Raw genomic sequence first — 12453 nt, 5'->3', positions numbered from 1 at the left:
GAACTCCTCAGAAGACAAACACGGGACACCACTGGCAGAGTACCCTTCGTCGTCCAGTAATTTCCTGGGGCGGAGAAACTACGACATCTTCTTCGCAGCCTTCAACACATCATCAATGAAGATGAACAACTTGCCAAGGTCATCCCCACACCCCCACTACTGGCCTTCAAACAACCGCGAAACCTCAAACAGACCATTGTTTGCAGCAAATTACTCAGCCTTCAGAACAGCGACCACGACACCACACAACCCTGCCAGGGCAATCTCTACAAGACATGCCAGATCATCGACTTGGATACCACCATTACACGTGGTAACACCACCCACCAGGTACGCGGCACATATTCGTGCGACTCGACCAATGTAGTCTACTTCTTATGCTGCAGGAAAGGATGTCCTGAAGCGTGGTACATTGGCGAGACCATGCAGACACTGCGACAACGAATGGACGGGCATTGTGCGACAATCACCAGGCAGGAATGTTCCTTTCCAGTCGGGGAACACTTCAGCAGTCAAAGGGCATTCAGCCACTGATCTCCGGGTAAGCGTTCTCCAAGGTGGCCTTCAGGACACGCGACAACGCAGAATTGCCGAGCAAAAACTTATAGATACGTTCCGCACGCATGAGTGCGGCCTCAACAGGGATCTTGTATTCATGTCGCATTACATCCATCCCCCACCATCTGGCCTGGACTTGCAAAATCCCACCAACTGTTCTGGCTTGAGACAATTTACACCTCTTTAACCTGTGATTAACCCTCTCCCTGGATCTGTAATGATTTGATTACCTGCAAATGCTCGCATTCCAAGCATTGTCCAGCATCTGTGACTTTGTCTATACAAATGTTTCTGGAACATACCTCGCTATTCACCTGAGGAAGGAGCTGCGCTCCGAAAGCTCGTGTTTCAAACAAACCTGTTGGACTTTAACCTGGTGTTGTAAGACTTCTTACTGTGCTCACCCCAGTCCAACGCCGGCATCTCCACATCTTTATTACCGAAGGCAGAGAATATAAAAGCAAGCAGATCGGACCATCGTGAAGCCACAGCTAGAGGACTGTGTGCAATTTTGGTCGCCAAACGATAAAAACAATTTGATTTCGTTAAAGAGGATGCAAAGGAGGCCCACACGGATTTTGCCTCGGCTGGAGCGGTTCAGCTATGAAGAGAGGTTGGTTGACTGGGGGTATTTTCTTTAGAACCGGTAAAGCTGTGGGGTGACCTGACTGAGGTGTACAAAAGTATGAGGGACACAGATAGTGTAAGTAAGGATGAACGTTTCTCCTTAGTTGAGCAGTCAATAAGTAGTCATAGACCTATGGCAAGGTGCAAGAGATTTTGAGGGTATTTGAGGAAAACCGTTTTAGGGTAGTGGGAATCTGGAACTCAACCTGAAAGGGTGGCAGAGGGACTTGAAACAATATAACATTCAAAACTGCGGACCAAGTGTTGGAAAACTGGATTAGAACAGCAAGCTATTTGGTCGTGAATATCGACACAATGTGCTGAAGGATCTTTTGATGCATGACTCTATGACCTGTTGCCTTATTGCAGTATGTGCTGTATGAGATTATAATCGTAGAATTATAGAAACGTTGCAGCACAGAAGGAGGCTGTTCGGCCTATCTAGTCAATGCCAGCCCGAGGGCACGAGGTTTCCCTTTCTAATCTCACCTCCCTGCACCCGTCCATAGCCCCGATGCACAGAGCACTTGAGATGCAGATCCAGGTACATTTTAAAATAGTTTAGGCTCTCTGCCTCCACCAACAACTCGGGCACCGAATTCTAGATTCGCACTACCCTATGCATAAAACATGTTCTTCCTCATGACCCCTCTACACCTTCTGCCACTTATCTTGAATCTATTTGCCCTGGTTCTAGTACTATCCACCAAGGGAAATAATTTAATCCTGCCCTCCCATATTTTTCAGTCACAGTTTTGTACATTTCAATTAAGTCACCACTCAGCCTTATTTTTCTTCCAATGAGTATAGGGCAGCACAGTAGCACAATGGACAGCACTGTTCCTTCACAACTCCAGGATTCCTGGTTCAATTCACGGCTTGGGTCACTGTCTGTGCGGAGTTGGGACGTTCCCCCCCTGTCTGCGTGGGTTTTCTCCGGGTGCTCCAGTTTCCTCCCACAAGTCCAGAAATACGTGCTGATCGGTAATTTGGACATTGTGAATTCTCCCTCTGTGTACCCGAAGAGGCGCCAGAATGTGGCTACTCGGGGCTGTTTACAGCAACTTCATTGTAGTGTTAAGGTAAGGCTGCCTGTGACAATAAAGATTGTTACTATAACCCCAATGTATCAAATCTCTATTCGTAGCTAAGCTTTTCTTGTCCTGCCAACATTTTTGTAAAGCTACTCTGAACGTGGCCAGGCCAATAACCACTTGCTTCTAATGTGGCGACCAGAACTGCACACAATATTCCAATGTGGCCTCACCAGTGTTCCATACAATTCTAACATTATATCCTTACTTTTATACTATGCACCTCTGTGAGTGAAGGAGAGCAGTCCATAACTTATTTAACAGACGTGTCTACTCGATTAGCTGCCTTTAGGGATCTGTGTACCTCTTCCATCAATATATCTTACTTCATCCGGCTCTTAGTATATTCCCGTTTATTGTGTACTCCCTTCAACTTTTTGACCTCCCTAAATTCATGACCGCACAGTTCTCTGTGTTACATTCCATCTGCCACTTTATTACCCCTCCGCCAATCCATCGATATCAATTTGAAGCATGTAGCTATACCCAAACTGTCTAACACAGCAAATCCTTGTCTCATCTGAAAATGTCCCAATCATGCTCGTTAATATATAACAAAAATCGTTAATGTATAACACAAATAGTAAGTGTCCCAACACTGAGCCCTGTGGAACACCATTTGAAACAACTTGCCAATTGCAACGGCAGCCATCGACCTTTGTTTCCTGTTACTAAGACAACTTTTTATCCAGTTGACCATACTGACCTGTATCCCATGGACTTTCATTTTCTAGACCAATATACCATATGGTAGTTTTTCAAACGACTTGCTAAAATCTGTGTATACGGCATCCAATGCATCAACCCAACTTGTCATTTTCTCAAAGAGTTCTATCAAATTTGTGAGGCAAGACCTTTCTTTATCAAATCCATGCCCACTAACTCTGACCAGTCTATGCCGTTCTGTGTGACAGTTAATCATGTCTCTCACGATTTATTCTACTCATTTCCCAACCACTGATGTAAGATTAACTGGCCTCTAATTGTTTGGAATTTCCTTCGATTCCTTTTTAAACAATGCTATCAGGTTTGCATTTTTCCACTCCTTCGGTATCCCCCTGTGTCTAGTGAGGATTGGAAAATCAACCGCAGGGCATCTGCTATCTACATGAGCTCCTTCAGTAGCCTCAGTATCAATCCTTCTGGTCATGGCGAGCCATCAACTTTCAAGGATTTCAATTCTTTGAGTGCTTTCTCTTTCTTGATGATTACCCCATCCAGTAACTCATAGTGTTCGTCCTCGACTACTATACCTGCATCATCCATTTCCTTCATAAACAAGGAGACAAAATATTAATTATATACCTTCCCACAGCCTCTGCATGTACATACAAGTTCCATTCTTCATCTCTTCGTTTTCCTGAACTAAACTTTTACCATTAATATGTTGGTAAAACATACTGGGTTTTCTTTAACTTTATTTTTTCATGTGTTTTTGTGACCTCTATTTGCTTTCCTAATTTTCTTTCCGGCTTCGCCCCTTCACTTTCTATACTCGTTTAGACTACCTGCAACGCTCGGTTCTTTGGGCGTATTGTACACTTTCCTTTTTCTGTTTCATCTTTCCCTGTATTGCTCGAGACAAGTAGGGGGGGGGGGGGGGGTTCTAGATTTGGCAGTACGACTGTATTTTTGGAGGGGACATGTCTCCATTGAACATTTAGGATCTCTCCTTTTAGTGCTTCCCACTGGTTTTCCACAGATATATCCTCTAGCCATGCTGGACAGTCCACCTCAGTCCACCTCACCTCGTTTCTACAAAACATTCCTTTCCCCAGTTCAAAATTGTTACTTTTGCATTATCTCTGTCCATTTACATGGTAATACCCCATCCATCAAATTGTGATCATTATCCCCGGTATGGTCGGCAACTGTCTCTTCACCCACTTGTCCTTTTTCGTTCCCGAAAACTAGGTCGAGAATTGCACCTTCTTTCGTTGGCTTTGTCACGAATTAGATTAAATTAGATGTGGCTCAAGACACAGTGTATGAATCTTTCTCCCTCAGTTCCCTTTCTATTGTTTGATTCCCAATTGATATTGGGATAGTTCAAGTATCCTACTATTATTGACGTATTGTTCTTAAAGGCAGAAATTTGCCTCCATTTTTGCTCTTCTGTCTCCAGTTCACAATTTGGGTTTTTTTCACCTGCTGTTTTGGACAACGTCTACGTGGAGGACAGCCCAATCATAGTATGAATCTTCCTGACAGTATCTAATTACAATCGCAGATAAAGAGTGTCGACAATGTATAGTTAAAATAGGATTCAGTCACTTCTAGGAATGAGGTTTGAGAGTGGGAATTCAGAAAATGAACGGTTCAGAGAATAAAATAGTTTGCTTAAGCAATAGAGAGAACTTGACAATGTAAATGTTGAATAGAATAAAATATTCGGATCCAACAGTTCATAAGTTCATGAAGTTAGGAAACTCAAAGTTAACCTTGATCACATATAACAGGATGGTGGCAGAGTCCAGAACCATGATTCACAATCTGAATATAGGGGGGAAGACCATTTAGGACTGAGATGAGGATCAATTCCGTCACCCAGCGACGAATTCGCTACCACGGAAAGCAGTTTGGGGCGTGAGGGGGCTGGGGGTGGACATTTTGAAGCGGAGTTAGGAATAGCTCTTGAGGTTAATGGGATCAAAGGATATTGGGGTTGGGCGGGAACAGGTTACTGAGTTGAATGGCGGAGCACGTTTGATGGGCTCGAATGGCCTACTCTTGCTCCTTTCGTTATGTTCCACATAATTGAACGAAGGGAGGATGAATTCTCGTTTTTTGGAATTTCCACATCAATCACTGGAACGTTTCTTTCCCGAAATCCCACTTTCCCGGTTCTTGTTAAAAAAAATAGATTTCTCATCCCTCCTAAGCCTTCCTGTTCTGCTAAAAGATAATCGATGTGAAATTTCCTCTCTGCAGGGGCTGTTTGAACTTTGTAGTCCTCTGAGGCGAATTGCTGACCTTGTACTAAGCTTAGCACATCTCCTGTACCCGTGTTGTGTGACTTGCAGTGTCACTATTTTCATATACGCCATCGTTTCGCAAGTGAGGCGCATGAGCAGCATGACATTTTTCCAGGACACAAGCACACCATGGATCGATGAATAACTTAAATAAGTCCAAAGGCCGCAGCAATTACAGAACAGGTTTGTAACTGGTGGCATTTCCAGGTTATCCATTCCACTTGTAACTGTGCACCTCTGTTGTGTCAGTTAATTAAAGTAGTCCAGCCTGTATCCCTTGGCAATGGAATTAGCTATGTTACCCATAAGTAAACTCAACAGATATCCATTGAAACCCCAGTGGTACTCACACCGCAACCCTGTCTATCCCCCGTTTATTCCTTCGTCATCCAGGTGCTTAACTCTTCATTCCTGACAATTTTCAATTATTCCCGAAATATGTTTAGACACATCAATTAGGTCCGTTCCCACACTGTTGTAATAAATAATATAATGTATATTATAATATATAATATATTAGAAATTTCAACCACTCTATAGCATCAGTCATTTCTACTTTTAACCTAAAGCGGGAATAAGCATCACGTAACTTAGCTCCATTTGTTTTCTGACCTATGTGGCCTGGGGCCATTCGTTATTATTGTTATTATTACTCATTATACATGAACGATACATTATACATTTCTGATCGGAGAGATGTGTCTAGTGGTGTTCCGCAGGGTTAAATACTGGGACCTATACTGTTTGTCGTATATATAAATGATTTGGAGGACAATCTAACTGGTCTGACTTGTAAGTTTGCGGACGACACAAAGGTTGGTGGAATTGCGGAGAGTGATGTGGACTGTCAGAGGATAAGCAGGATTTAGATCACTTGGAGACTTGGGCGGGGAGATGGCAAATGAAGTTTAATCCGGACAAATGTGAGGTAATGCATTTTGGAAGCTCTATTACAGGTAGGGAATATACAATGAATGGTAGAACCCTCAAGAGTATTGACAGCCTGAGAGATCTTGGTGTACAGATCCACAGGTCACTGAAATGGGCAACACAAATGGAGAAGGTAGTCAAGAAGGCATACGGTATGCTTGCCTTGAATGGTCTGGGGCATTGAGTATAGAAATTGACGTCATGTTGCAGATTTATAGAACCTTAGTTAGGCTGCACTTGGAGTATAATGTTCACTTCTTGTCGCCACGCTACCAGAAGGATGCGGAGGCTTTAGAGAGGCTGCAGAAGAGATTTACTAGAATGTTGTGTGGTATGTAGGGCATTAGCTATGAGGAAAGGTTGAATAAACTTGGTTTGTTCTCACTGGAACGAAGGGGGTTGAGGGGCGATCTGATAGAGGTCTACAATATTGAGGGGCATAGACTGACTGGATATTCAGAGACGTTTTCCCAGGGTAGAGAGGTCAATTACGAGGGGACATAAGTTCAAGGTGTGAGGGGCAAGGTTTAGAGGAGATGACGAGGTAAGTTCTTTACACAGAGGTTAGTGGGTGCCTGGAACTTGCTGCCTGAGGAGGTGGTGGAAGCAGGGATGATAGTGTCGTTTAAGGGGCATCTGGACAAATACATGAATAGGATGGGAATAGAGAGATACAGACCCCGGAAGTGTAGGATATTTTAGTTTAGACGGGCAGCATGGTCGGCGCAGGCTTGGTGGGACCGAGGGCCTGTTCCTGTGCTGTACTTTACTATGTTCTTTGTTCTAAGGAGGAACTGATGGCATTTTGCTAAGTTTGCAGATCATACAAATATATGTATAGGGACAGGTTGTGTTCAGGAAGCAAAGAGGCTTCAGAAGGATTTGGACAGTCTAGAACTGGGGCAAAGAAGTTGCAGATGGAGTGAACGTGGAGAGGATGTTTCCACAATTAGAAGAACCTAGAATCCGAGGGCCCAGCCTCAGGCTGAAGGGACGATCCATAAAGCACAAATTATGGGGCATTTCTTCAGCCAGGTGGCGGTGAATCTGTGGAACTCTTTGTTGAAAAAGGCTGTGAAGGCCACATCACTGAGTGTCTTTAAGACCGAGATGGATATGTTCTTGATTAATAAGAGAATCAGAGGTTACGGGGGAGGGAGGGGAGTCAGGAGAATTGGTCGAGGAGCATATCATCCATGATTGAAAGGCAGAGCATACTCGATGTGTTAAATCTCCAAATACTTCTCCTTTGACTTATGGTCGTATTCGTCCTGTTTCATCAGATGTAACCCTCTCTCTCCCCCCCCCCCCCCCCCCCCCCCCCCCCCCCCTCATGTCGCAATGTGTATTAACTGTGCCATCATCCTCCATGATCTGCTAAAGTTGCCACAATATTCAACTTTGGATAACAAATGCATGATGTGATATGGTGTAAAAAGTAACTGGGAGAAAATATTAATTGTGTAGTGCATAAAATATCAATTATGTGCAATGCCAAGCAACATTCAGCAACATATTTTTGATTGAAATTGAACTGCCGCATCCAAAGATAATATTGATTGGCCGTGTCCGAGGGCCATTCTTCAACTCTCATTCCACAAGTTAAATGTCTCGTGTGTTCGTATCACATTTGTTGAAGCTTGCAGCAACAAGTCAGACGTGACATCTGCTGAGAGCCATTCCAGTGATTTGGGGTTAGCTTATCGAAAGATGTGGACTTGACTGGAAGTCTTCGTTTATCTTGGCTGGATCGTGCTGATATGTGGGGTACAGATCAACTGATCAAGTGTGCACGGTTTTCAATTGTTGAACAAGGGCGCATGCAGAATCGCATCCAAGAGAAGGTTTTTCTTTACCTAATTGTTTCTGACTTTTATTTGACTCTACATTCACACCTGCTTCTTTGTTGAATAATTATGTCCAGATGGGGCATTACTCTTGTGACTGTTCTCATTAGTTATTGGCCTCAATCCTAACCGGATGGCTGGAGACCACGCAAAAGCGCTCAGATTATCACTAATTTTCTGCCGGCAGATCTACCCTCAAACAATGGAATAATGTTACCTTCAGCCGAATATGTAAAACGTCCATATTTGTGCCAACCAGTTTTCTCGTCGAATTAGTTTCAGTTCAAGTGGAGAAGGGGTGATTCGGGGAGGGGGGGGGGGGGGGGGGTGAGGGGGCATGTCCAATAAGCCATGTATTCAAATGCGTCCATTGTCCAATAAACTCCGAAGTTAACATTCACCTCGCACTCTCTAATCAACATTCCTCTTCCGAAGAGGGAACCATGTTTGTGTTCCTTTCACTCCCTGACATCAATTGTAGAGCTGGCAGATCATGCAACCAAACCCTATCATTGTGTTTATTTAATCATTGCATTTTATTTCTTCTGCACAATAGCCAAGATAGTGAACGCTGAGTATCATTTTCTGAAAATTAGTAGAGTAGCAAGAACTGGCTTAGACATTCACAATTGCCGAAAGTGAAAAGGTAGTTGGGGTTCTCCAGCCCTCGGCATCGTTGCTTTGTCCATTTCTGCACAGGATTACCATTGAGTTAAATGGAACATTTCGTAATTTGATCCATGACAGAAGAATGCCTTTGGCACGGGTCGAAATTAATCTCTTTTGATGGAGCATTTAATATTTTCACACAAACCGCCGCAGTGAACTGGAGTTATAATGGGCTGAGATAAATATTTTTCTTAAAGTTGTTTGTGATATGCAATTCAGTGTATTGTAATAATTAAGCAACAGTCAGTGTATTGTAATAATTAAGCAAACGATAATTTACGATCAGTCAAATGATTTCGGGAAAGTGCAGTCTGCTATGTGTTTTCCACAGACTGGCACCCATCCACGTTCAATACCAAGTTACTTATTAACACCACTCGACCTCGAACACACGAGGAAGAAAACTTTCGTTTTCCTCGTTCACTGCTAAAAAAATGTTTCTGCCGGTGAATGTGCAGTGCATTGCAACCTTCGGTGCTTTATCACCAATTACTTTGAGCATTTTCACAAAATCAGAGTCAAAATTACATGGCTAGCCTTGCACTGATGACAGGTCCAATAGTTAAACGATTCCGAAGGAAACATGGTATCAGGCATTTTAATCGAATTGGCCTTCTCAAAAAGGTGCCTGACATGATAGCCGAAAGTAGAGACTGTGGCAGTTTGTACAAATGGGAGATATAGTTGGACAGGTTTACAGCACAGAAAAATAAACATTCTGTTCATCGCGTCTGCATCAGTCAAAAACAAACAACTAACTATTCTAATGCCATTTGCCTGCACTTGTCCGATCGTCTTGTATTCGCGGCATGGGAAGTGCCCATCTAAATACTTCTTAATGTTATATGGGTCAGGGGCAGCACGGTGGCACAGTGGTTAGTATTGCTGCCTACGGCGCTGAGGACCCGAGTTCGAATTCGGGCCCTGGGTCACTGTCTGTGTGGAGTTTGCACATTCTCCCCGTGCCTGAGTGGGTTTCACCCCCACAACCCAAGATGTGCAAGTTAGGTGGATTGGTCACGCTAATTTGCCCCTTGATTGGGAAAAAAATAATTGGGTCCTCTAAATTTTTTTCAAAAATGTTATATGGGTCTCTGCCTCCACCATCCTTTCAGTCAGCGAGTTAGTCTTCCACCACCATCTGGGTAAAAAGGTTTTTCCTCACATCCCCTCTAAATCTACTCCCCCTTACCTAAAAGCTATCTTCCTGATGATTAATCACTCCATCAACGGGAATGGTTTCTTGCTGTCTGCTCTATCTATGCCCTCGTAATTTTATATATCTCAAACATATTCTCTCTCCCACCCCCACCTCCGTCTCTTCTGCTTCAAGGAAAACTACTCTAGTCTATCCAATATCTCTTGATTACTAGTACTGTCCATCCCAGGCAACAACCCGGCGGATCTCCTCTGCACCCTCTCCAGTGCTATCACATCCCTTCAATAATATGGTTCCAGAACCGCACACAGTACTTTAACTGTAGCCTTGACTCACGTTTTACACAATTCCAGCATGGCCTCGATACTTTTAAACGATGTGCGTCGGCTAATAAAGGTTTACACCAAATGCGTTTTAACCAATTTATCCACCTGCTCTGCTAACTTAAGGGACCAATGTACATTGACACTGAGGTCCCTCTGAGCCACAATGTTTCCTGGTGCCCTGCCGTTCATTATCCCTTATTGGTCCTGCCCAACTGCATCACCTCACACTTATCCGAATTGAATTCCATTTGCTACTGATCAGCCTGTTTGACCAGCCCATCAAGATCCTCCTGACATATAAGGCTATTCTCACCATTTAGGACGCAACATATTTTCGTATCATCCGTGAATTTAATGATCAACCCTCCGACATTCAAGTCTTAATCACTTATAATAAACAACAAACAGCAAGGTCCCTAACTGATTCCTGCGGGACTCACTGAACACAGTCTTCCAGTCAGGAAAACAACCCTGGACCGTCATCCTCTGCTTCCTGCCTGCCAGACTCCAGTCAATTCTGGATGCAATCTGCCAAACTTCCTTCGATCTCATGGGCTCTCACCTTCGCTATCAGACTACATGTGAGACCTTACATAAAAGCTTTGCTGAAGTCCAAGTAGTCTACGGCAAATGCCATTGCACTTATCGACACACGTGGTCACCTGGAAAAATTCAGTCGTATTGGTCATATTGGACCTACCCTTAACAGAATCATGTTCTTGATTAATCCTTGCATCTCCAAATGAAGATTAATTCTGTCTCTCAGAATTGCTTCCAATAGTTTGCCCACAACTGAGGTTAGTCCGACTGTCTCTAGTTTCTTGATTTATACCTTCCTCCCATCTCGAATAATGGTGCCGCATTGGCTATCCTCCGGTTCTCTGCTTCTCTCCTGTGGCCAGAATAATGAGCACTTAATGCCTGAGCCACTGCTCTTACCGCTCTTGCCTCATTCTACAGCTCGGGATGCATCTCATTCAGCCTTGGAGATGTATTTACTTTTAAGCCTGACAGACGTCTCGGAACCGTCTCTCTGTCTACGTTAATTTCTTTAATTTTATCATAGTCCTTTTCCCTGGTCTCTACACCCACATCCTCTTCCTCACGAGTGAACATCGGCATGAAGTATTCATTTAGAACCATATATACATCCTCTGCCTCCACACACAAATTGTAACTGTTGTCCGGAATGGGAACCACTCTTTCCTTCGTTGTCCTTTTACTATAATTTAGTTGTAAAACAACTAGGATTTTCCTTTATTTTACCTGCCTGTATCCTTTTATGTCCAGTTTTTGCTCTCCTAATTTTGTTTTTATGTTCCATCTTTCATATATAAGCTTGGTGGACTTCTGTTGTGTTGAGTCCTGGATGTCTGTCATAAGTCTCCATTTTTATCTAATTCTGTATATCCCTCGATATCCAAGGTTGACTGAATTTGTTAATTCCGCCCGTTTTCTTTCTTGGAACATGTTGACCTTGTACTCTCCTTGTTTCCTTCTTGAATGTTCATTTACAAATTTACCTATGGCTGTGTTCCCAGTCGTAGAATCATCGAATTGAATCATAGAATTCCTGCAGTGCAGAAGGAGGCCATTCGGCCCATCTAGTCTGCACCGACCCCCTGAAATAGTACTTCATCCACGCTCACTCCCCCGCTCTATCCCATTAAACCCTTAATCCAACCTACACATCTTTTTGGACACTAAACGATAATATAGCTTGTCCAGTCGACCTTAGCTGCACGTCTTTGGACTGCGAGAGGAAACCTGAGCACCTGGAGGAAACCCAGGCGGACAGGGGCAGAAAGTGCAAACTCCACACAGACAGTGATGGAAGGCCGGAATTGAACCCGAGTCAGCATCGCTAAGCATTATGTCAACTCTGGCCGAATCATATCTGATCTTATTAAAATCGGCCTTCTCCCAGTTTAGTACTTTGATTTTGGGCCCATTCCTGTCGTTTTCCAAAACAATCTCGAATGGAACGGAGTTATGACCACTGTCTGCAAAATGTTCTCCCATAGATACTTCAACTACGTGCCCAAATTTGTTACCTAAACTTATGCCAAGGACTCTCTTCTAGAACCTTCTGCGGCTTGGCTTGAAAATTCTGCTGAATACATTTTAAGAGTCCTCTCCCTCTTAATCCTTCACACAATGACTATCCCTGTTAATATTGATCAGCAATCCACCAGCATTTACATCATACGCTCCCATTCTGTTTCTCCTTGACAAGTGCATAACTTCACATGTATGCATATGACACGG

Source organism: Scyliorhinus canicula, chromosome 13 (genome assembly GCF_902713615.1).
Source record: "Scyliorhinus canicula chromosome 13, sScyCan1.1, whole genome shotgun sequence".
In the NCBI taxonomy this organism is placed as follows: Eukaryota; Metazoa; Chordata; class Chondrichthyes; order Carcharhiniformes; family Scyliorhinidae; genus Scyliorhinus; species Scyliorhinus canicula.
The sequence above is the reverse complement of the archived record's forward strand: the minus strand, read 5'-3'. Positions refer to the sequence as shown.